At 37.9% G+C, this 24,355-nt stretch overlaps 1 pseudogene across 1 annotated transcript; it reads left to right on the forward strand.

Annotated features, from left to right (window-relative positions):
* The first annotated feature begins 259 nt into the window (after positions 1-259).
* On the forward strand, positions 260-24,355 carry LOC308637886 (IST1 homolog; annotated as a pseudogene). The gene is made up of 9 exons: positions 260-333; positions 1,674-1,809; positions 5,015-5,194; positions 9,757-9,844; positions 10,549-10,632; positions 11,980-12,090; positions 17,738-17,926; positions 22,217-22,262; positions 24,165-24,355. The product of its transcript is annotated as an IST1 homolog (transcript).

Raw genomic sequence — 24,355 nt, forward strand, 5'->3', positions numbered from 1 at the left:
TAGAAACTCTCCAACAATTCAGGTGTATTCAAGGACAGCCATTTTCTCCTAGATCAAGATACACACTCAGAGAGCTGGATTTTGTACAAATTTAAAGAGCAGGCACAGGTAGATTCAAACAAAAAAAAAAAGTTTTTTGGCTACCAGCCATTACACAATGATGTAATGCCAAGGCATGTCTGGTTTAAAAACAGGACATTCTGATTGGTGAAACACAATTGATTTCCTGTTTTGGTGTGCCAGTCCCTAAAGGGTGGGTCTCATCTCTGCTGTCTGTATCCTATTCCAGAACTCTTCCAGCAATCCTCATTTGTTTGGTGGTACATCTTCACGGTAGGAACTTCTATAGGAACAGTTTAACAGGAATATTAATCATAAGTAAACTAATACAGTTTATTTTTTTATTTTATTGGGGGGAGTATTGGGGATTGAACTCAGGGGAACTAACCACTGAGCAACATCACCAGCCTTATTTTGTATTTTATTTAGAGACAGGGTCTTACTGACTTGCTTAGCACCCTCACGCATTATTGAGACTAGCTTTGAACTCACGATCCTCCTGCCTTAGCCTCCCAAGCTGCTGGGATTACAGGCGTGTGCCACTGTGCCTGGCTAGAATTTTGTTTTATCCACTTTCCATTCCCTGGATGCCTATCGAATTCCTTTGTTGTGTGCAGACAGAATTTTTGTGATGGGAGAGCTTGATTTTCTCTAGTGGAAGGAAAACAACAGCAATAGCAGAATCTTGCTATGCTGGTTATTCTTCTTCCTAAGCAGGTAGGAGACCTGCCTAATTCCTCACTGATGATTTTTCTAGAACTGTAATAAAGAGTAAGCACAGACAACTATCCCAACTTGATCTGACATCAAATGAGAGAAGAGTGCTGTAACTTGTGAAAATGTGTGTCATCACAAAAGTAGGTGGCTTAGGTCACCTTTCTCATACTGTCTTACCTTCCTGCATGTATGCTTCAGCATGTAAAGTGGTATTTAAGGAAAGGAACTTCCATCCTTTTCTGCCAAAGACAAAAACAAAACAAAACAAAACAAACAAACAAAAAAAACAACTAATCCCAAGCATACATTGAAATCATAAAAACACTTAGTGGGTTTAGCTTTCCCAAAAATGTATTGATGCCTGGTATTTGATTATGTTTCAAAACCTTTTCTAAATGTCCAAATGAAATATGCAATTTTCAAGTTTCTGTCTTTTCTACTTCTATAATTCTGTGTCCTTGTTTCCACATGCATTTAATGTTATGTGACCTCTCCAATTCCATGGAGGAATTCCCTTACAAGTTCATGAATGTTTTATTTAAAGGAGGCCTTATACTTTATTCCTTTGTGGACTGATATGTCCTTTGCAGGGAATGGGAAGTGTCTCCCTCTTTGGTCTACTTTCCTCAGACATTTGCCAAAGACTTCCATTTTTGTTAAAAACTCCTTGCAGAATTCTAAAAGGTGGTTGTAAAAACAATTTGAATAAGTTGAAGGAAACCTAACCCTTATTTGAATTACACGAGTCATTTTGAGGAATGGTCCACAGAGAAGCAAGTACATTCAGGCCATTGCTGAGCTACCAGAAATTTCTTACATGGGTATTATTGAAATGGGTGCCAGAAAACTGGAATGAGTCCCTCATAATACTCATAACTTTCTCTTTCTTTGGGAAGCTTGCTCATCGAGGTGGCTCGTGAACTGCTTCCTCTTGTGGTGAAATAATGTTCAGCTCTACCTTCAAAGCTGATTGTCTCCGGGTTAACTTGCATCTGGTTATCAATCGCTTAAAACTCCTGAAAAAAAAGAAAAGTAAGTAAACACTCAAGGCAACACCGCATGCGGGCTCTTAGATCCTGGTGAAATCCTCAAGTTGATTTATTTTCTAAGATCTTATTTAGCAGTTTGGGGATTTAAAGGAGAGTTTCTGACTATTGGAAATGCGATCATGTTTATTATGGTGATCAATATATTTTAAAAGTTTCTAGGGCTGGGGCTATAGCTCAGTGACAGCACTTACCTCGTACACATGAGGCACTGGGTTCGATCTTCAGCACCACATAAAAATAAAAATAAAACAAAATAAATGTATTAAAAATAAGTTTTTGAACACATTCTGTATCTTGACTATATCAACACCAATATCCAGGTTAGTAGTGAACTACACTTTAACAAGATGTTACCTTTGGGGAAACCTGAGTACAAGGGTACCCTAGGTGTCTGAATTATTTCTTACAATGTGTGAATTATTTTTAAAAGTTTCCACAGGTTTAAAAAGTAAAAAGATATCTCCAAGTTTCTGGACTTCTTGCCACCTGCCACCAAGACAGAGAAATTTAATTAGTCTTTTTTTTTTTTTTAGTTGTTGATGGACCTTTATTTCATCTATTTACTTTCATATATGGTGTTGAGAATTGAACCCCGAGCCTCACACATGCTAAGCAAGTGCTCTACCACTGAGCTGCAACCCCAACCCAACAATTTCCACTCCTTTTTCTTTTGTGGTGTTGGGGATCAGAACCCAGGGTCTTATGCATGTAGGGGCAAGCACTCTACCAACTGAGCTATATCCCCAGCCCTCTTTAATCATTCTTTTTAAAGGTAGAGTAGCCATTAAGTTTGATCCCTCTGGGCAAATTTTTCTGGAAAGGCTTCTTTATCTTTTTTCAAACACACAAAAAAATGCTGTTCCTTCTCCCAGTTGATAGACCCAAATAGTGCTATACCCAGAAGCAGGGATGATATAAACAAGTTCTATCTTCTTTCTTAAAGTCTAACTGATTTTTTTTCTTTTCCCCACTATTTCTTTATTCCCATGGGTTACACGAGCCATTACTCCTCAACTAACTGAAAAACTGACACCTGTCAATTATAACAAGTGTTCACATGAAATAAGTATTGCACATAACGCAGTTCTCTGAGTGCTTAGTAAATAGTTATATTAAAATACCATTATGTATTAGTGGGAAGGTAGCTGTTACTCAAACTTCCAATTTGATTTTTGGGCATTCTCTAACAAGATCATGCAAGTGTTTGGGGGCACAATTTTGGTAACAGAGTCCTAGGAAATTATCCAAAACAAATTATGGCAAACCCAGTGGTACCCATTATTTTGAATAGTGAGGAAGACAATGATGGTGTGCACAGCACTTATAATTTCCAAAAGCATGAATTTGTGTTCTTTTATTTGACCCTAACAATCCAGTGATGCATATTATTGCTCAGATATAAATATTTATCTTCTTTTTGCAAATGAATAAATTTAAATATGGAGCACAAGAGTGAGTTAAGTTAGAACAAATGAGCCCTGTCTTACCTAAATTTATTCCTTCTTGAAATGAGACAAAAATCATGACCTTCTATATCTCTCCAGGGTTCTTTGTGTATCACAGAATATTATGAAGGCACACAATAAATTTTTTGCTGAGGGCTGGGGTTGTAGCTCAGTGATAGAACTCTTGCCTAAACTCATAATGCACTCAGTACCACATAAAAACAAATAAATAAAATAAAGGTATTGTGTCCATCTATAACTAAAAAAATTTTTTTTTGCTGGTATTAGAGTTGGTTTAACATCAGTTTAGCATTTGTAGGAAACAAGTCCAATTCTGTTATGAATTTTTCCCCTGAGATGTCTAAAGAAAACATTTGTCTACTTTGGACTTGGCTATTTCCTTTCCAAGCACTGAGCTTTGTGTTTATTTCAGATTCATTGTGGTTTCATGTCAACATGTTTTGCAGTGAGAGCAACTCTATCTAATCATGATTTGATGGTGAGCATCATTTTTAGGGTATGGCAGACAGAGTATATAATTCGGAGACTTGGAGATTTTCTTGGCTTGTGGAAATGCTTTCTTGAAACTCAGTTTTCAGTTGAGAACACAAGATAGTGAGTAAGCCTTTATTGCCCCCAATAGATTGGCCTGGGACAGGTTACATTTGTTACCTTTCCAAAACAATCTCTTGTTCATCCTGTGGAATAATGTAAAAAGCATAGCAATTTGCACACTGAAGATTTGGCCTTGAGTTCCAGTTGAACTAACTATTCCTAATCACTTGACCATGGGCAAGCCATGTAACCCCTTGGAGTCTCAGTTTTCTCAACTTTAAAATTCAAATAACAATGCAAATCTCACACAGGTGTTACTGGGATCAAATAGAAATGTTTATATGAAAACATTTTCAAATGTTAAACACCACATGCATTTGGGGATGAGGGTGGTTAGGTAAGTGCTCTACCACTGAGCAACACTCCTAACCCCCATTCTCCTTTTAAAAATAACTAATCTTTGTATTACAAAAATTATAAATTTTCACTTTGGAATATTTTATAAAATAAAGGTAACCTAAGAGGAGAAAATAAAGGCCACCTATCAAGTCACAGCATAAAGTGGGGTTCTCAGCCTTTTAACAGTTGTCAGAATCCCATGGAGGGCTTATTACAACTCTAATTCCAGAGTTTTGAGTCAGCATTTTTGGGGTGGGGCCCAATAATTTGCATTTCTGACAAGCTCCCAGGTGATGCAAATGCTGTTGATCTGGGAGTGGGATTTTGAAGACCCTACACATCTAGTTTGAAACACATAATTTACCACCTGCATTTGTTTTTATGAAACCATTGTTTTACTCTATTGTGTAAAATTCTTTTTTTATTCTTTTTACAGATTCATTTTTTTTTTTCCCTTTGTGGTGCTAGGGATCAATCCAGGGCCTCTCACATGCTGTGCTGGTAGACACTTTACCACTAAGTGACATCCCCAGCCACACTTTTTTTTTTTTTTTTTCTGTATCGGGGATCGAACTCAGGGGCACTTGACCACTGAGCCATATCCCCAGCCCTATTTTGTATTTTATTTAGAGACAGGGTCTCACTGAGTTGCTTAGTGCCTGCCTTGCATTGCTGAGGCTTGCTTTGAACTTGCTATTCTCCTGTCTCAGCCCCCAGAACCCTAGGATTACAGGAGTGCGCCACTGCGCCTGTCACACATTCATTTTTCTATATGGCTTCATGCTGCAGTTGAACAGACTCAGAGAGCAAGGAAGGAGGTTGCAGACCACATGGCCACTGGGAAGGATGAGAGAGCCCGGATCCGTGTGGAGCACATTATCCGGGAAGACTACCTTGTGGAGGCCCTAGTGTTCTGGAACTGTACTGTGACCTGCTACTGGCTCGGTTTAGCTTGATTCAGGCCACAAAGTGAGTGCATCATTTCATAGACTCAAAAGAGTGACATGACAAGGCATTCCTTGTACTTGGTAAGGGAGAGTGTGGATTCTAGCTTGTTGGGACCATTGAAGAACTCTCTCTGTCTCTGTTTCTCTCTCTCTCTCTCTCTTTTTGTACTGGGGATTGAACCCAGGGTGCTTAACCATTGAGCCACATCCCCAGCCCTTTTTATGTTTTATTTTGAGACAGGGTCTTGCTAAATTGTTGAGGCTGACCTTGAACTTGTGATCCTTTTGCCTCAGCCTTCTAGTCACTGGGATTATAGGTGCACCACCACACCTGGCTGTCTCTAACTTTCACAGGAAGAACTACCTCTGCTCGATGAGAAGAAAATATTTTAGTCCAAAGAGCCATTTAAAAAAAAAACACAAATAGTTATGTTTTTCCTCTGAGCTGTAAAGGTATAATGTAAAGTTATGGTAGAGTCAGAAAATATATAATCAGAAAAAAATCCATAATCATTAAATCTGGAGATAAGAATTTTAGTATATCTCCTTTCAGTCTATATAAGTATCTCTGAGTAACTGTGCATATAAACATACGTGTATGTATATGTATATATATGGTTATATTCCAATTTCAGTTAAAAATTGTTTAGCATTTTCCATAGACAACCTTTGTAGTATTTTACATGTGCACACAAATTCTGCCATATTGTTCAGTAGCACTCATGTACAATTCTTAAATCTTTCACTGAAAATGAAAAACCCATCTGTCGTCTGTTCACAGTAAAAACGGATTGTTTTCCAAAGTTGGCTGCTTTAGTTAAGATAGGAAGTGAAGTTTGAAAGATGGTCTTTCCATTTTACAAATTCATTAAATAAAGACCAGTCAAGAAATACAGTAGGGGGGGCTGGGGATGTGGCTCAAGCGGTAGCGCGCTCGCCTGGCATGCGTGCGGCCCGGGTTCGATCCTCAGCACCACATACCAACAAAGATGTTGTGTCCGCCGAGAACTAAAAAATAAATATTAAAAATTCTCTCTCTCTCTCTCTCTCTTTAAAAAAAAAAAAAGAAATACAGTAGGATCTAAGAAAACAAGGTGGCCTATAAGCTGGATTGTTACAAAAAAGGCAAAGAACATTTATATACAATTAGTTTTATGTCCTTCTACCGATGGGTATCAAAGGTCTTTATTGAAGTACTAGGGATATACATGAGTGATAGAGAGCTTGCCGAGCATGTGCAAGGCCCTCAATTCAATTCCCAGGGGTTTAAAAAAGAAGTTCTTTTAATTTTCTAATCGATCTATGAAAGTATAAAAATTGTACATATTTATGAGATACTTTGTGATGTTTTGATAGTATATACAACTATATCTATAACTTCAAACAGTTACTATTTCTTGCTTTCATTCTTTTTTACCCAGGGGCATTCCACTACTAAGCTAGAACCTCAACCCTATTTTTTATTTTGAGACAGGATCTCACTAAATTTCTGAGGTCAGCCTCAAACTTAAGATCCTCCTGCCTCAGCCTCTTGAGTAGGGGAAATTACAGGTATGTGTCACTGTACCTGGCCACTTACCATTTATTTTTTTAAATATTTTTAGTTGTAGATGAACATAATACCTTTATTTAATTTATATATGTAGTGCTAAGGATCAAACCCAGTGCCTCACACATGCTAGGCAAGCACTCTACCACTGAGCCACAACCCCAGCCCTACCATTTCTTTAGAGTGAAAACATTCAAAATTCTATCTTCTAGATTTTTGAAATATACAGTACATATTGTTATCTATAGTTACTGTACAGCAGCACATCATAACTTCTTTTTAATTTTTTTTGTTGTTGTAGATAGACACAACAACAAAACTTATTTATTTTTTTAATGTGGTGCTGAGAATTGAACCCTGTGTCTCACACACATCAGGCAAGCACTCTACCACTGAGCCGCAACCCCAGCCCTACGTCAGAACTTCTTACTCCTATCTAACTATCACTTAGTACACATTGGTCCACTTTTCCCCAACCCTCCCTCCTTCCTACTCTTCCCAGCCTCTGGTAACCACTTTCCTCTCTCATGCGATCAACTTTTTTAGATTTCATATGAGTGAAATCTTGGGTTGCTTTGGTTTTTCTCCCTAAATTCCTACATTTGTTGCAGAAAATCATACGCTCTGACCCATCTTTAAAAGCCTTAGCAATCTGGGCTCAGTAGCTCATGTCTGTAATCAGAGACTCAGAAAGCTGAGGCAGGATGATTACCAAGTTCAATGAACAGCCAGGACAATTTAGAGAGATCCTGTCTCAAAATAAAATTTAAGAAGAGCTGGAATCTGGGTATAGTGGCACACACTGTAATCCCAGCTGTTTGGGGAGTCTGAGGCTGACACTGAAGTTGAGGATTCCAAGTTTGAGATCAGCTCTACTGAAAGACCCCAGCCCCATAACCTAAGGCCCGATTATAAAAAGTAGAAAGTATGCAGTAAACAGGTGAGCTCACCACATGACCTGTTAGAAAGGGCACCCTGACCACATCACAGGACATGCTTGAGCAAACTGGGATCATAAGCGGGAACAGGGAGGAAACACAATGTAAACCTGTGAGATTGATGAGTTTTTCGGGAACCTATAGTGAAAAACAAGTTTATCATAGTGAAAAACAAGTTTACCCTTTAAGTGACCTGTACGTTGGATTCAAAGGGACCAATGAGACACCTGTTACTGTGCTAGGCGGGAAACAACTCCTTTTTCCCTATAAAAGATCTGTACCCCAAAGCCCGGTGTGCCAGTTCACCAAAGCTTCGGCTGAGGTTTTGCTGTGCACCCGCAGGCACCTGTGTATTAATAAACTTGCCTCTTGCTTTTGCAGCCAGTGTGACGCTAGTTCTTTTGGACGGGGGATTTGAGGGTCTGGGGGTCTTTTCACTACAACTTAGTGAGAACCCTATTTCATAAAATAAAAGTCTGGGGTGTAGCTCAATGGTAGGGCACTTGCCTAGAGTATCCAAAACCTAGTACCACCAAAAATCTGAACAAACAAACAAACAAACAAACAAAAAACCCCCCAAAGGCCTCAGCAATTCTAAATGCCATTTGTTGCTCTTGCAAGATGACATGTGGATCATCCCTGGGTCAGAGGCTTGCATAATTGCAAGTTTCATAATCTCATGATCTTAAAGTCAAATGGGATTTCATTCTTCTTTTGATCCAGGGTGTTCGGTACTGTATCTATTTTTTCCCCTGTGCTTGGGATTGAACCCAGGAGTGCTTTACTCCAGAGCTACGTTACCAGCACTTTTAATTTTTTATTTTGAGACAGGGTCTTGCTAAATTGCTGAGGCCATCCCCAAATTTATGATCCTCCTGCCTCCCCCTGTCAAGTTGCTGGGACTACGGGCATGTGCTATCATGCCCAGTAGTGTTGTAACTTTTCAAAAAAACTCCTTTACTTTATCTGAATCTTTTAGTCAATGGGGATTTTATCTTGCAAGTATGCAAGTAGGAAAGAGACTCTCTCTGAAGTTAGGTTTCAAAGCTCTGGAAAGAGTGACTCTAAGGCATCCCTTTCCTGAGCCCAGGTATCATTGGGAAACATGGTTGGTGTGATCATCTGGAGTAGCAACCACAAATCAGCTGCCCATTAGTCAGGCAAAAAATGTTGAAAGGCCACCCCCGTGCCCTTTGCACACTAGCACTTTGGGAGAGATTTTGATCTTGTTATATTTTTCCATAGTACCCTTCAAAAAGTAATTAACTCAAGAGTCAAGAGACCTTGACTCCAATAGCTGACGTTTCTTTAAGAAACCCAGGACATTAGAATGGAGATGGTCTCTGCAACAAATCCTGCACAATCCCCTATAAGATACCGTCTGAGCATATTTTGCATAAATTGTGCAAGTGAAGTAATTTCTGTAACGTTTGAGGATCATCAAATAGACTATAGCAAATTGGGCACATAGGAACTTCTTCTAGCAGCTCCATTATATATACTTGGTTCCCTACTAGCAGGTGTATTCCCGCAGTGTTACTACCTTTCAGGGCAAAATAATCATGCTATCTCCAAATCTTGAGATAAGAATTGTGATGTCTTGGTGTGGGGATGTAGCTCAGTAGTAGAGTGCTTGTCTAGCATGCACAATCCCCAACACTGCCACACACATACACACACACACACACACAAAATTGTGATATCTTGGGGCTGGAGATGTGGCTCAAGCGGTTGTGCGCTCGCCTGGCATGTGTGCGGCCCGGGTTGGATCCTCAGCACCACATACCAACAAAGATGTTGTGTCCGCCGAGAACTAAAAAATAAATATTAAAAAATTCTCTCTCTCTCTCTCTCCTCTCTCACTCTCTCTTAAAAAAAATTGTGATATCTTTCCTTTTCGTCTATATAAGTATATGTATATGTTACTTTATGTATAAACATACCTGTGTGTGTATTTACATATATATTTACATATAGGTTTATATTCCAATTTTAGTTTTAAAAACTAATTTATTTACCATCATATTGTGAACATTAGAAGTAGGAAAAAGAGGAAAACAGGAAGCTCTGAGTTTTACAGTTTTGTGATTTCCTTAGGGAACTAGATTCTGGTCTGGCTGAATACATATCTACACTAATCTGGGCAGCTCCTAGACTGCAGTCAGAAGTACCTGAGCTGAAAATAGTAAGTTTGACCAGTTTCAGTTACCTGTGTCATGATTATAGGTTTGAGTATCACTGTTGTCACTTGTTTGAATTGTGGGATTATTTGGAAAATCCTTTCTTCTCTTAAGGGATGACCAAAAAAAAAAAAAAGATTTTTTTTCTTAATCTTTAAATGAAAAGTAAATGCTTGAAGAATGGTAGAATGGTAGAAGAAAATATACAGGCCTTAAGTAAATCAAAATTAAGTTGAAAGTGGATTTCTTGCTGGGCACGGTGGTGCATGCCTGTAATCTCAGTGGCTGGGGAGGCTGAGGCAGGAGGATCACGAGTTCAAAGCCAGTCTGAGCAAAAGCAAGGCACTAAGCAACTTGGTGAGACCCTGTCTCTCAATAAAATACAAAATAGGGCTGGGGATGTGGCACAGTAGTTGAGAGCCCCTGTGTTCAATCCCCGATATCCACACATGCACACAAAAAAAGTGGGTTTCTTTTGGGGAGGAGGGTTATACTTGATGAATGTTTAGAATTAGTGGTTTTAACTTTTACATTTATCAGCCTACTTAAAAACAAAGTATTTGTTATTGTTGTTTTGATGCTTAAAGAACATAATTCCAAAAGGTAACATGGAAGTGATTTTTGCTTTCTTGGATTGTTCTTTATCTCAAGCAAATTTTCTATAACTTCATGAACTTTGCCTTTCTTTCTTGGTATTGGTTTTCTGCAGGTATCTAATCAGCTGTGTGCAAAATACAGCCAAAAGTATGGTCAACTCTGTCAAACAAATGAAATTGGAACTGTCAACTCTCAGGTAGTATCATTTCTAGAGATGCACACTTTTCTATTGTCTTATTTATTTATTTATTCATTGCTACTGGGAATTGAACCCAGAAGTGTTTAACCATGGAACCATATTCCCAGCCCTTTTTATTTTTATTTTGAGATAGGATCTCGCCAAGTTACGGAGGCTGGTCTTGAATTTGGAATCCTTCTAACTTAGCCTCCTAAGTCACTGGGATTACAAGCATGTACCACTGCACCCAGTCAGAGACACACACTTTTCTAAACCCAGGAATCTAAGGAAACTGAGAAAACTCAAAAACATGTAATTTTGTGCAGATTAAAAGATGTAGACAAATGAATTTTGCTTTAGAGGCAGAACAATTTGGGTAAGTCTTAAGACTAGAGAATTAAAATCAGATCTTTATTTAAAAAGAAAAAAGCTAACACCAAAAAACATGAATTTATTTCTTTTTTAAGAAAGCATACATTTTCCTATGTGTAACTGGCCTACCAATTGGAAGGAAGCTAATGAAAATTAGAAATTTCAACTTTTAAGCAGATGATCACATATAAGTAATTAAAGACTGACATTTCAGCTGGATTACAGAGATCTGGCCACTACATTTGTTTCAGGCTGGTGGACATTTTCATTATTCAGAGTGTCTATTATTGGTTGTTAAATATATTCATTTATCACCCCTAATAAAGTTCAAATACTTATCATAGAATCAGAATTCTTGATTTTTATTTTTTTGATACCAGGGATTGAATTTAGGGACAGTTAATCACTGAGCTACAAACCAACCCTTTTTATTTTTTTTTAATTTTGAAACAAGTTCTCTCTAAGTTGCTTAGGACCTCACTAAGTTGCTGAGGCTTGCTTCAAATTTGTAATCCTCTTGCCTCAGCCTCCCAAGTTGCTGTGATTACAGATGTGTGCCACCACGCCCAGCTCAAATATTTTTTTCTTAGGTTTACTTTCTTCCTCTTAACTTTGTTTGGTTTGACATTCCTTAACTCTAAGATAGCACTGTCCTATAATACATTCACAAGTTGGACCCCTTCTTGGGGCTACATTATATATCTTAAAAAATATACCTCTTAGGGTTGGGACTGTGGCTCAGTGGCAGAGCACTTGCCTAGTATCTATGAGGCACTGGGTTCAATCCTTAGTACTACATAAAAATAAACAAATAAAATAAAGACATTCTGTCCATCTACAACTACAAAAAAATTTTTAAAATTATACCTCTCAGACAACAGAATAGAAAGATGGGGGGAAAAGTGATTTGGAGTTGAAAGACCACCTAATCTCTTTGTTTTGTATTTTATAAGTTTGGGTGTAAGTAAATCTGTTGTGCTTTTTATTTTGCAGCTAATGTGTAAATTAAATGTGAACACTCTACCCCAGGTTCTAGTGGAACAGTACCTGGTAGAAATTGCTAAGAACTATAATGTGTCCTATACATCCAAGACAAGCGTTATGGTGAGTACTTTCAAGAAGGGAAAAATACAGGCTGGGGATGTGGCTCAAGCGGTAGAGCCCTCTCCTGGCATGCGTTGGATCCTCAGCACCACGTACAAACAACAATGTTGTGTCTGCCGAAAAAACTAAAAAATAAATCTTAAAATTCTCTCTCTCTCTCTCTCTCTCTCTCTCTCTCTCTCTCTCTCTCTCTCTCTCCCTTTAAAAAAGGGAAAAATAGCCGGGCATGGTAGGACATGCCTGTAATAACAGCAGTTTGGGAGGCTGAGGTAGGAAGACAGCAAGTTCAAAGCCAGTGTCAGCAACTTAGCGAGGCCCTAAGCAATTTAGCAAGACCCTGTCTCAAAATATAAAATAGAAAGGGCTGGAGATGTAAAGCATCCCTGGTTCAATCCCCATTATAAAAAAAAAAAAAAAAAAAAAAAGGAAAAATGGGGGCTGGGGATGTAGTTGAATGGTACCGTGCTTGCCTGGAGTGTATAAGACCCTGGGCTTAATCCTGAGCCTAGGAGACAGAGACAGAAACAGGGACAGACAGAAAGAGAAAAGATTTGAGGTTGAGATTTTTATTGTGCTTCAGAAGAGTTTTTTCTACTTATAGAGATGTGGTTTCCAGAGTTACTGGAAAAATTGTAAAGCAGGTAAAATTTGAACTTTTTCTGTGCCCACGTATCATTCCTAATAGACCCATATATTGTTAACAACAGAAGAGAAAACAAAAATCAAGATACTTAAGGTGTTAGATCAAGGAGTATGTCAAACATTTCTTAGTTCTTAAGATCACAACTTTGTCCTGGACATATTTTGCATTTATTTTGTGGTTTTTACTTTTTGGTGGTACTGGGGATTGAACCCAGGGGGGTTGTACCACTGAGCTACAACCCCTTTTTAAAAACTTTTTATTTGGAATTTCCTGTTTCCTGTGGTAACCTCAAAGTGAGATCTGAAGTGCTGAAGATTGTTGGTGTGGTAATGGGGCCCTCCATGCTTTTTGTGTTCACTCATGGTTTCTTTCTTTTTAGTTGTAGAAGGACAAAATGCCTTTATTTTATTTGTTTATTTTTATGTAGTGCTAAGGATTGAACCCAGTGCCTCACAGATGCTAGGCAAGTGCTCTGCCACTGAGCTATAGCCCTGCCCCCATTCATAGTTTTGAGGATGTGGCTATAACCTGTAGTGAATACTGGCTGCAGGTCAGAATTAAACAAAGGCCTTATTTGAACTACCAGCAATTCTAGGTATATGACCTATATCCAGGAACTGATTGTACTGTAACTGGAAGACTTGGATTTCCTTTATCCTCTCTCTTCTTTATCCTTTATCCTCTCTCTTCTTACGGGATCAAAGCTGAAGTGTGCCCATGGGGTATTCTCATTGAAAGTTCAAACACTTATGAATCAGTAAATACAGATATCATTGGTCGATTACCAATATTATACTAAGTTCAAAGAAAGTTTACAATCTCTTATGGGAAAAAAAGTAAAAAGGAGTAATAGTCATGAATCCAAAATATCAATGGGAAAGAAATACTCAAGTTTGCATCATGTGAAAATTTCAGGGACACATCTAGGAGTGACAGATTGGGATAGTGGATCATATACATTTTATCCCTCCTCATTTAAGTATAGGAATAAAGCTATAAATTCTGGATGGGGAGATTGCTTTACCAATCCTGGTGCTTTGGCTGCCTGAGAATTGCAGTGCCTATTGGAGATTGGACTAAATGCCTATGGATATTTAAAAATTATTGTTTTAAATTAAGAACTTTCTTTGCAGTCCACATTTAAGTACTATTCTTGTGGTGGAGAAAAGTAATTTCTTTAGATTTTTAAATTTGTAGTGAAGGCATTTTTAAAAATAAAGTTTTGCAATTCTTTAAAAAAAAAAAACCTTTATTATGAGACAGAGTCTCACTAAATTGCCTGGGCTGGCCTCCAACTTGCAATCCTCCTGCCTCAGCCTCCTGGATCGCTAGAATTACAGGCAAGTTCCACCATGCTGGGCTCATATTTTACATTTTAATAAAAAGTTCCTGGAATAAAGGCTACAAGATGCAAAGGAACACATCAGTATCATGTAGTCTTAAGAGTGTTATTTCAGTTGTGAAATGTGCCATTTTCACATCCTAGGTCCACTATCTATTAACCATGAGACCTCAAGCAACTTTCAAAGACTCAGTTCTTTGGACTATGGAAAGGAGGATAATAATAGTTCCCATCTCATAAATTTGTTGAGGTGATTAAATGGGCCCATACAAATAAAGAAGTTAAATGGAATGTAAAACCTAGCACATAATAAATATAATCAAGTTAGTTGTTTTTGTTCTTTTTTTTTTTTTTTTTTTTTTGAGATGGAGTCTGTGATATCCAGGATGGTCTCAAACTCCTGGGCTCAAGGGGACCTCCCAAGTGCTAAGATTACAGGCATGCACTACCCCATCTGATTTTCAAGTTTTGCCTTGTATAATCATCATTGTTATGGAGAGTAGACTATCCTCCCTAAGATGGTCATGAACTGTCTTAAGAGGGATTTCTCCCAATGCTTCCAGTGATTGTTTAGGTGGTGTCCTGTGATTTTATAAAAAGATGGTCTCATACTCAGGTGCCAAACTTATGTTAGTGAGGACATGAAGCAACAAAGGGGTCTGGTCTATCCTCTGTGTTCTCACTGCACTGCCTTCAAATTGCTAATGTGGAATTTGCCACATTGTGACTAAGGGGCATATTTATCTTTTCTGATGCTTTGCTGCTGATAGGAACTCTTTAACTCTTCTTTATTTTTTCTCTTTCTTGTCCAAAGAATTGTTGTTGAAAAGTGGCATGTTGTAAAAATTTAAACAAAGAGAGAGAGACTTTGAAGAAACAAAAGCCACATGAAATGTCACTAGAGTCTGAACTCCTGTAATTCCAGCATCTCGGGAGACTGAGGCAAGAGAATCACAAGTTCAAAGCCAGCCTCAGCAGTTTAGTGAAGTCCTAAGCAACTTAGTGAAACCCTGTCTCAAAATAAAGTATAAAAAAGGGCTGATGATATTGGTCAGTGGTTAAGCACCCTTGGGTTAAATTTCTAGTACCCTCAAAAAAAAAAAAAATCACTAGAGAGGATTTCATCCAACCTTGTGGTTTTCAATAGAGATTGAGGATCTTTTATTTGAATCACTGGGACCATAAATATTTCACATTTAAGATGTTTGGGGGTTTTGGAATATTTTCATGTACCTAATGAGATATTTTAGGAATGGGGCCCAAGTCTAACATGAAATTCATTTATGTTTTATGTAAACCTTATACACATAGCTTGAATGTAATTTTATTTTATTTTTAAAGAGTATGCAATATTTTTTATAACTTTTTATTTTACTTATTTATTTTTATGTAGTACTGAGGATCAAACCCAGGGCCTTGCATGTGCTAGGTGAGAGCTCTACCATTGAGCCATAACCCCAACCCCTTGAGTGTAATTTTATACAATATTTTTAGTGTGCCTGTGTTTTGACTGTGACCCATCAAGTGAGGTAAGGTGTGGAATTTTCCATTTATGGTATCATGTTGGTACTTAGAATGTTTTGGTTTGGGGTTTTTTTGGATTAGGGATGCTCAATCTGCATCTCTTAAAAAAATTTTTTTTGGTAGTTGTTTGGACAGCATGCCTGTATTTTATTTGTTGATTTTTATGTGGTGCTAAGGATGGAACCCATTGCCTTATACAAGCTAGACAATGGGTTCAAGCACAAGCTGTGCTCTACCACTGAGCTACGGCCCCAGCCCCTCAATCTGCATCTCTTTTTTTTAATATTTATTTTTTAGTTGTAGTTGGACACAATAACTTTATTTCACTTATTTATTTTTATGTGGTGCTGAGGATCAAACCCAGGGTTTCGAGTGTGCAAGGCGAGTACTCTATCACTGAGCCACAATCCCTAGCCCCTACATCTCTTTATGGTGGGAATTTCTACATACCATTAGCCAAGACTTCTAGGCTCGTATGAATTCCAGTTCATATATCCATCCACCTGCGGTTTTAATATCTGAAACACTTGGGTGTTTCAGAAGCATCTCAGACTGAACATGTCCAAAAGGACTCTCATCCCTCTACCACCCTACTCATTCTACAGTTAATGGTAATTCTATGCTGGGACAAAAAGCTTGATATTTTTCTTGTCTCTTCTTTTTCTAAACCCCCACCTCCAAGCAATATTCAGAATGTTACTGCTTCTCACCATTTCCACTGCCAGTATTCTGGTCTAATCAGCAATCATCTCCTCCTATTTAGATTATTACAATAGTCTCTTAACTGCGTTTCCTGCTTCTACCGTTGATCTCCCATTAATTGATACTTAATATGGCATCAAAGATCTTTATATCTAAGTCAGATCAGGTCACTCCTTTGCCTTTGAAGCACTTTGGATTTTTATTTCACTTAAAATAATATGGAATGTCTTTCTCGTGACTGACAAGGCTATGCACACCTCCTGTCTCTTGTCTCTCTGGCCTCATTTTCTCTACTCTTCCCTTGTTTACTCGGCCTCAGCCACACTGGCCTCCTTCCTTACACTTCTTCAAACACACAAGGTACTTTCCCACCTCAGGACCTTTGTACTCCCTTCCAGTACTCTATATTTTTTATATATCTACCTGGTCCCTCCCTACTTGCTTCAAGTCTGTATTTAAATGTTCTCTTCTCTGTGAGATCCTTCCTAGCTACATTCTCTAAACTCTCAACCTCTTCCCTCTGCAGTTCTCTATATTTTTTCTCTAGTGCACTTGTTTCTTATCTGACATACTGTGTAACTCACTTAATGATCTTGTTTGTTATCTGTCTCCCCAGCTAGAAAGTCACCTCTCTGAGGATGGGCACTTTTGTCTGTTTTGTTCACTGTTGCATCCCCAGCAACTATTGCTGGCTTATATTAGGTGGTCAAGAGACTTTGTCAAGTGAACTAGTAAATCCAGAGTTTATCATTGCTCAAGTTTAATAAACTTTATTTAGACATATCTATACATATTTACTTATTACTCTTCTTTGAAAAATATTTTTAGTTGCAGATGGACACAGTACCTTTATTTTATTTATTTATTTTTATGGGGTGCTGAGGATTGAACCCAGTGCCTCACACGTACTAGGCAAGTGCTCTGCTACTGAGTCACAACACCAGACCTACATATTACTCTTATTAATTTTTTAAAAAATGGACAAAAAGCCTTTATTTTATTTGTTTATTTTTATGTGGGGCTAAGGATCAAACCCAGTGCCTAACAAGTGCCCTGCCACTGAGCTACAGCCCCAGCCCTGCATATTACTCTTAATTGGTGTACCACAGTGCCTGACCTCTTTGGTACTCAAAACAAAGTCACTGGAAGAAAGAAGAAGACAGTTAATTACATTCTGCTGTCAAATGTAACAAATTAGAATAAATAAAATAAAAATTAAGAATTAAAAAAAAAAGAAGACAGTCGACCAGAAAAACTTAAGTTTTCTTTTAACTGTCACTGACTAGACTATAAGCTTCATAAAGGCTGGAACATTGTTGCATTGTGCATTACTTCTTCCCAGTACTTCCAAGAGTGTTTAATATGTAATAAGTATGCAAATAAATAAGTGTATAATAAATTGCAAACTTGATGGGATTCTTATCCTCTTGTCTAAGGCTGAAGCCCCAGCGGGCCTGGTCTGTGTTGGATTTACAGAGGATGTCAAGAAAGATGCCCTTGGCAGAGGAGATAGCACTGCAGTGAGAGCAGGTGATCCACCTGGGGCTTTGCTGATATCTGCACCAGGGCCCCTACATGTGCCATCCCCAGGCCCTTGTTTCCCGTCCTTTCCTCCTGAAAGACAGGTCAGTACGGATAGGGAAACTGAAATTGAAATGGGACTGCATGGGTGTTAAACTATACTTCTAGCTGGGCCTTTTGGAGAACAAAATGATCTTAAGGCCAGGGAGGTATTTACAATCATTTAGTTGATGTTCGTGTGTTTTTATTCTGAAGTCATGAGTAAAGAAAGCTATTGTCTCTTATCAACCTCTGGATGATACCACAATATACACTGAAAAGAACATTTTATTTATTTATTTTAGTTGTGAATGGTCACAATATCTTTATTTTATTTATTTATTTTTATGTGGTGCTGAGGCTCAAACCCAGTGCCTCACACATGCTAGGCAAGTGCTCTACCACTGAGCTACAGCCCCAGCTACCCTGAAAAGAATATTCTTACAAGCTGAACACATTTGAAAATCCTTCATGTACAGTGATTTAAACTCAGGTCAGATTAGATATATTCAATTCATATATAGTGAAACCAATTTACTTTCATGTTGAAAATAATTTAAAAAAGTGTTCTATATGTGTACTATGAATTGAAATGCATTCTGTTGTCATGTATAAATAAATAATTTTAAAAAGAGACGCAATAAACTCAAGATATATGAGACTGTTGCCAGCATAACATAGAATATTGTTTTATAGTGAACTTAAACAACAACTTTGCATATGTAAATCTGGAGAGGTCAAATAGGTAAAAACGAAAGAAACATAGACATTACTTTTCTTTATTCTTTATTCATTCAGCAGTATGTAAAGAAAAATGCTTTTATTGTTTTTCACCTTGTAGTCTTTTTTTTTTTTTTTTGAATACCGGGGATTGAACTCAGGGACGTTCAGTGGAGCCATATACCCAGCCCTATTTTGTATTTTATTTAGAGACAGGGTCTCATTGAGTTGCTTAGCACCTCACCATTGCTGAGGCTGGCTTTGAACTTACCATCCTCCTGTCTCAGCCTCCCGAGCACGCACCTCAGCGCTGGCGCTTATAGGCATTTTTTTACTCCAAAGTTCTTTCTCTAAGATTTTATATTTTAGACATAAACTAACTCTGATTTTCCTTGTTAAAAGTATTTGTCTAAACTATACCTTGTGTATTTTTTATCTTCTATTCTTGGAATATATGTCCTCTGATTTAAAAATAAACAAACTTTGGGCTGGGGATGTGGCTCAAGCGGTAGCTCCCTCGCCTGGCATGCGTGCGGTCCGGGTTGGATCCTCAGCACCACATACCAACAAAGATGTTGTGTCCGCCGAGAACTAAAAAATAAATATTAAAATTCTCTCTCTCTCTCTCTCTCTCCCCTCACTCTCTCTTAAAAAAAAAATAAAATAAAAATAAACAAACTTTATTATGGACAATTTTAAGTATATATAAAATTTGAATAATATAGTCAATTGCCATGTAACCATCATTCATTTTCAACCATTCTTGACATTCTGTTTGTCTTATTTTGTCCCTTTGTCTTTTTCTAACATTGTTTAGAGAAGGATGGGAGAAGAGACAGACATTATAAATCTCAGACATTATAAAATTTCAACTGTAGTTATTTTGGTATAGTCATGGGTTGCTTAATGACAGGATGCATTCTGAAAAATGTCATTAGGCAATTTCATTGTTGTGCAAAAATCATGGAGTGTAGCTACGGAAACCTAGGTGGTTTAGGCCAATAACTTAACATGGCCTCTTTTTTTAATTTAAAAAATGTTTTTCCACATTTTTATTGGTGCATTATAGTTGTACATAATGATGGAATTTGTTGTTACATATTACATATGTACACACAATATAGCAATGTAATTTGGCCAATATCATTCCCTGCCTTTTGACATGGCCTTCTTTTTTAAAATAATTTTTTAATTGTAGATAGACACAATACCTTTATTTATTTATCTTTATGTGGTGCTCAGGATCCAACTCAGTGCCTCACACGTGCGAGGCAAGCCTGTACCAGTAAGCTACAATCACAGCCCTTGACATGACCTCTTGATTCAGTAGATTCCTTGGAAAACTTGGAATGAAACCAAGATTTGACCCAGTTATCCTACTCCTTAGTTTATACCCAAAGGACTTAAAAACAGCATACTATAGTAATGATGTCACATTAATGTTTATAGCAGCACAATTCATAATAGCTAAATTGTGGAACCAACCTAGATGCCCTTAGTAGATGAATGGATAAAGAAACTGAGCTATATATATACAATGAAATATTACTCAGCATTAAAAGAGAATAAAATCATGGCATTTGCAGGTAACTTGATGGAGTTGGAGAATATTATGCTAAGTGAAGTAAGCCAATCCCAAAAAACCAAATGCTGAATGTTTTCTCTGATATGAGGATGCTGATCCATAATGGGGATGGGTAGAGCATGAGAGGAATGGAGGAACTTTAGATAGGACAAAAGGGAGGGAGAGGAAGGGAGGAAGCAGGGGGTAGGAAAGAAGGTGAAATAAGATGGACATCATTGCCCCAAGTACATGTATGAAGACACAAATGGTGTGATTCTACTTTGTGTACAACCAGAGACATGAAAATGTGCTCTGTCTGTGTACTATGAATTGAAATGCATTCTGTTGTCATGTATAATAAATTAGAATAAATAAATAAACTCAAGATATATGAGGCTGCTGCCAGCGTAGCTTAGAATATTGTTTTATACTGAACTTAAATAACAAAAATACAGTATAGTAAATATGTAAATTAATAACATAGTCATTTATACTCATTATCAAGTATTATGTGCTGTACATATTGTATATGCTGTACTTTTATATAACTGTCAGTGCAGGAGATTTGTTTATACCACATACATGTGAGTAATGCCTTGTACTACAATGTTGTGGTCAGTTCTTGACTGAAGCATTGTCATGTGAACGTGACTATATGTAGCTCTAACACATATTCTTTGTTTTTATAATATAAAACAGTGTCATTGGGCTGGGGATGTGGCTCAAGCGGTAGCGCGCTCGCCTGGCATGCATGCAGCCCGGGTTCAATCCTCAGCACCACATATAAACAAAGATGTTGTGTCCGCCGAAAGCTAAAAAATAAATATTAAAAAAAACCTCTCTCTCTCTCTCTCTCTCTCTCTCTCTCTCTCTTAAAAAAAAACGGTGTCATTATGTTCAATATAATGAAAATAACTCCTTAATATCATATAAGGCTCAATCTATATTAAGTCTCCCTCACAAGTACAATTTGTGCAGTTATTTTATTCAAATTAAGATCCAAAAAGATCTACACATTGTATTTGGTTGATATATATTTTAAATCTTTAATCTATAACCCTTCTTCCTATTCTTCCTTTTTTTTATCTCACCATTTATTTTTGGAAGAAGAGTTCTCTGATTTTATTAAACTAAATAATTTTTACAAATAGCATGTTCAGGCCCAGAGATAAAAGATTTTCTTGGTTCTTATAAAAGGTCACAGGTGACAGAAGAAGCAAACCCCCTAGTCATTCATAAGACTTTCTGCCCATAGGTATTAAAAAATTTTACCCTAGGGCTGGGATTGTGGCTCAGTGGTAGAGCACTTGCCTAGCATGCGTGTGAGGCACTGAGTTCGATTCTCAGCACCACATATAAATAAATAAAATAAAGATCCATTGACAATTAAATAATATATTTTAAAAAAAATTTTACCCTAGCTCAGCCACCCAGAGTTTTAAAACCAGGTGCCAGGGCAGGAGGGAGGGGTAGGGCAGTGCCTATCCACTCTTGCTTCAGAGCACTGGAGGATGCCTGCCCCTGGCTGGGTCTGAGGCCGGATCCCAGGTAGAGGGTGGCTGAGGCTGTCATGTGGTAGGACATTGGGCCAGTGGAGAACACTTACCCTAGTCCTTTACTGACCCACACCTCTGTCCCCTGCACCTCCTCCCTCGATCTCTTGGCTCCCCACCATTCTCCCCTGGCACAGTGCCTTACACAGAGGTGGTCATCAGGGGGTTTGAACTGAGTCCCACTACCTCGGGGGACACCTCTCCTCCCCCACTTGTTTAGGATTCTAGACTAGGAGGCCTCCATTACCTCTTCCCACTCCATCCCTGCAGAGGGGCTCCATTCACCCCCACTCTCTCTTTCACCTCTTTTCCTGTTGTATATATCACCTTTGTTGACAATAAATTATTTTTTTTTAATTAAGAGAAAAAATATTTTTACCCTAAACAAGAAGGAAGCTTGATTGTACTAGTTAATTTCAAGTTAATTTTAAGAAATACTTATTGAAGATTTGCTGTATGAAAAATATATGCATTTGTAACTCAAACTATTCACTTCCTAGTGATTTTTTTTCTTTCAGAATGATGACTATAAGAAGAATGATTTGCTTCCCTCAGTGGTTCCTAGTAAGTATAGAAAATGCTGGCGGAAGTTGGAGTTGCTTGCTATTCACTGAAGATATTTGAAAAATTATTTTTTAAATAACTTTTTAGTCTTCAATGGACATTTATGTATTTATTTATTTATATGTGGTGCTGAGAATTGAACCCAGTGCCTCACACATGCTAGGCAAGTGCTCTTCCACAGAGCCACACCCCAGCCCCTATTTCAGTTATTATAAGACTATGGGGGCTGGGGATGTGGCTCAGTGGTAGCTTGTTCGCCTAGCATGCGTGAGGCACTGGGTTCGATTCTCAGCACCACATAAAAACAAAATAAAGATATTGTGTCCACCTAAAAAGCTAAAAAAAAAATATTTTTTTAAAAAAGACTATGTCTACACTGGTGAGAGAAGTATATTAGTGATTTACCAGGGGTACAGTTGTTCCTTTATAGTAGCTAACAGTTTTCATCATGGATGTGGATAGTGTTTTGAAATCCATGATACAATTCAGGAGGTATAGACCTTCCAATGTTCAGACTTAAAAATTAGTAGCTAAACCAGGCATGTCACTGCATGCCTATAATCCCAGCAGCTTGGGAGGCTGAGACAGGAAGACTGTGTGTTCAAAGCCAGCTTTAATAACGATGAGGCAATAAGCAACTAAGTGAGACCCTTTCTCTAAATAAAATACAAAATGGGACTGGAAATGTGGCTCAGTGATCAAGTGACCCTGGGTTCAATTCCTGGTGCCCACCCCCCAAAAAAAATAGCAGCTAAAAGTTAGTAGGAAAATAAAACTACTCCCATTAGAGGCCTCACTTCTGGGAACTTGGTCTAATGCAAGTATACAGAGTTCCTGTGGCAAGGCCTCTAATGTGAATAACTTTGTTTGCATTAGACCAGGGGTTCTTGGCATAGAGTCCACTAAGTGAGAGGCACAATTTTGGATATGTAAGGGAAAGGATTCATTGCTTTCATCAGATTTCGGGAGTCTTTAACACAAAGAACCAATATTATAATAGAGCGTCCTGTCACATATTTTGAAAATTGTGCCTTTGTTAAAAGCTCCAGTGAACCTTAAAGAAGATTGCCAGGAAATGATAAACAATACCACCTGTTGCATGAAGGGAGAATTGTTAAGTTTTCCAGTCATAGCATATGCTGCATTCTTAAAAGCCATTGTAGGGGAGGGAGTGATCCCCTCTCCCAACCCTAGGTTCTTAGATGGGTTTTTGGGCTGGGTCTAGAAACTGAATTAGCATAAGATCTGATTAATAAGATAAAAGCAACAAGAATTATTTGTTTATAATTTTTAATTGTATATTGACACAAAGCCTTTATTTATTTTTAAGTGGTGTTGAGGATCAAACCCAGTGCCTCACGCATGCTAGGCAAGAGCTCTTCCACTGAGCTACAACTTCAGCCCCAAGATTTATTACTTTTGCACATTAGAGAGTAAAGTTCAATTATGCCAAGGCATAATGCTTATATACTTTTTAGACAAAGAAAATAAATTTGCAGGAATGACAGGACAAATGGATCTTTGGATGAGAGTAGTAAATTCTAGGGATATTACTAAGAGGTATATGGGGTGGGAAATAAAAGCTAGTGGAAGGGTTACTTAGAGGCATTTATTTAGGTTCACTAAGCCCCAGTTACCAGAGTCTAGTGGCTTGGACTGGGAAGGACATCCAAGAAAATCTTTATGACTTGCTGCATGTAGGAAAAGATGGGCCAAATAGTCCTCTTTGAAGCTACATGTGATTTCAACTTGAAATAATCAATAGACCAATTCAGCATATTTTGAAAGAGTATATTCTTAATTTCTTCACAATGCAATAGTAGCCTCTTTCTTTGAGGCTGGGATTTTTTTCTGGAGGACTGCCTTGTTATGACTTTTAATTACATATATTGAAACACATAGGTCCAGGACTCAGCCCCCAAACTTCTTCAAAGCCAGAATCAAGAACCAAGATTGGTTTCCATAACTTTATGCTGTCTAATTTGCCTGATGTAAAACCTCAAGCAAGCCCGTCCATCGACCCTTATGATTCCGAAGAGGTTGACTTGGAAGACCTTAACCGGAGACTTGAAATGCTGAAGAAAATGAATTAG

The sequence above is a fragment of the Spermophilus citellus genome (genome assembly GCF_964194105.1).
Source record: "Spermophilus citellus genome assembly, chromosome: 18".
Lineage (NCBI taxonomy): Eukaryota > Metazoa > Chordata > Mammalia > Rodentia > Sciuridae > Spermophilus > Spermophilus citellus.